We start from the raw sequence: 2,876 nt of genomic DNA on the forward strand, positions 1-2,876 counted from the left end.
GCTAAGGAAACCTCTTTTTAAAAGCTGTTAAGTGATTTTCGAGTGTGGTGCTAATGGGATACTGGAATCCTTCCTACCCTTCCCCCTCGAAGAGGGAACCATACTTTATCAGATGAGGACGAAGTCCAACAACAGCTCTCTACTTCCTGAGCAACTGTGCCCAGGGAACATGTTTTGGCTTGATAAATGCCATGTGGGATTGTACCTCCTTTATCTCTAATAGATATGAATGAGATTGCTACAGAAATGTCCATGTAGCTAAAGACACAGACATTGGATCTATCTGTTACCTTTCCTTGGGTGATACTAATGGTTTGAATTTGAGTACATTCGTGATCATTAGAATTGTTCTGATGTAGCATATAAAGTAAAGGATATAGTGAAATATTCATTGTCTTTTCTATAATAACGATAGTAACAACAACCCCTTTAAGGTCCAAACCATCATCTAGGAGAAGAAGAGGGTAGTAGAATAGTAAGGGAATGTTAGCCAGGATGGTGTACAGCAGGGACTCTGTCTATACCCTGAGATTCTATGATGTCTGTGAATGCCTATGTACAATCAACCATTTGACCTCTTGTGTCACCACTGATTAGGTTAACATCTTGGTCAATGTAATGTGATTGCTCTTCTGAATCTAAGAAATAAATGGGGTGACATAGGGTTGCATGTGGTCTTCTAATAATAAGATTTATATGAAGGACAATGGAATGAATGGTGCTCTTTCCTGCTCTTGTACTATATAGCAAGTTATGTCAGAACAAATCAGAAATACTAGTACTACATTTGCTGGATTAAATACTTTGGTGAACATGGCACTGACTGCCAATGAGGGCCTATCATGATTGTACATGACATAGATTGAAGAGAAGAAATTATTTTATGTTTCAATGTCACGACATAGCAAAATTGAAAACAGATCATATCAAGGGCACAAGATTCAGGCAAGAAGTTCATACGGCTTCTTTTCAAAGATTTCCTCAGCTCTAAGTTCAGCAATAATGAGTTATATATAATTACAGGGCAGTTAATACGAAATAGAATCCTGAACGTACATTGGATAAAATAATAAAGGAAATGAAGTGCTTACTTCAACATGGAAGGGGAAAGCTGAAGAACTTTTGAGGGCCTTTCAAATCTATACTTAACATAAACTCAAGAAGTACTACCTAGCAATGAAATGAATGGCAACAATAATGGATCAGCAATAATGTATTGAAAATCAATGCATAGTCATGATAAGAAGTGGCATCACTTCTAAATCCACATTGGATTATATAAGAGTAATATGAGGAATTACTTAAATTGAAGAATCTGAAAATCTGTACTTAACAGAAACTTCAGAAATTCTACCTAGTAGTCATAGTCTTACAGAGAAAAAAAAACACTTGTCAAAAGAAAGGGATGGTAAAGGCAATGCTGATATTTCACATAATTTAAAAAAGGAGATGGATATACATAGAATAAAAATTTGAAAAGCAATTTTTAAGCTCATTAGCACAAATACAGTGGACCAATTATAATGAAATAACAAATAATAACAAATTCACCAGTGCTGTAATCTTCCCTAATCATTGTGATCAAATGACTTCTCTCACAATACTTGTTAGCCAGGATAAAGCTATTTCAGGACCATCACACCATAGTACATGTTGTGGTCATTGTCAAAGTAAGGCGTATAGAAAAAGGTAGAGCTATTTAAGGACATATGCCAAATACTGCTATGGAAAAAGCAGCTTAAAAAAAAACTTTTGAAGAAAAAACAATAGAGGATTATATAAATATCTAGCTGGTCTATTCATAGAAAACTTGAATAAGCACCAAAGGTTCCCAAAATGTCCCAGATATGTGAAGAATAACATATCAGTTGGTGATTATTGAACAAGCTACTCAAAAGCACTACAACACTGAAACAACTTTAATTGATTTTTGCAAGACCCCTGACTCAGTTCTATACTCATGGCTTAGACATACATTCTGAAAATTTATAAAATGAACTAAAACACAGTAGGAATGATAACATGTTTGATGTGCACATGCAATACTGTTCTGTCTAGAATGTACTGTTTACAAAATACTATCAAAACAATTGGCATAAAGCTTAGCAAGTTCTTGGAAGTCAAAAAAAAAAATACTCCTATTCTGATTCTGCCTAGCTTTCAATCCATTTTCTTCCTTCCTGAATAAAACTGTCTGTGACCATCAAGTTAATCACTTGATTTACATGGATGACACCAAGATTTATGGCTCCATTTAAGAACACATTAAGCAGTTACTTTATATCCTCAACTTTCCCCAACATTATGAAAGTGTTATTTGGATTTGATAGGTATACATTTCTTAATGTGTAAGAAAGAATTAAGAATGTGTAAGTAAGAATTATGACTGAATTGAATTCGAATTCAGAGGTAAAACTGAACCTATGGATAATAGCAGCAAAAATATTTTATTTTCTCCAGGTAAACTACAACTATATCTGGCTGTCAAGTAGAAAACCAAAGTGGTGCATGTTAAGAGATCAAGTGGCATCCTGAAATCAAAGCTTTACAGTAAGAACCCATGTCAGTCAACTAACTGACCATGAAACAATTCTTTTTTTTTTTGTTTTTGTTTTTGCCTTTTGGAGGGGGGAAGGCAGGGAAGTTGGGGTTAAGTTGATTTGCCCAAGGTCACATGGCTAGTAAGAGTTAAATGTCTGATGCCAGATTTGAACTCAGGTCCTCCTGCCTCCAGGGTTGACGCTCTATTCACTACACCACCTAACTGCCACTGAAGTCATTCCTTTTCTCTCTTCTCTTCTCTTCTCTTCTCTTCTCTTCTCTTCTCTTCTCTTCTCTTCTCTTCTCTTCTCTTCTCTTCTCTTCTCTTCTCTTCT

This window comes from Petaurus breviceps, unplaced genomic scaffold, assembly GCF_028583685.1.
Source record: "Petaurus breviceps papuanus isolate PSGF00001 unplaced genomic scaffold, PetGlider_PUasm1.0 189, whole genome shotgun sequence".
Taxonomy (NCBI): Eukaryota; Metazoa; Chordata; class Mammalia; order Diprotodontia; family Petauridae; genus Petaurus; species Petaurus breviceps.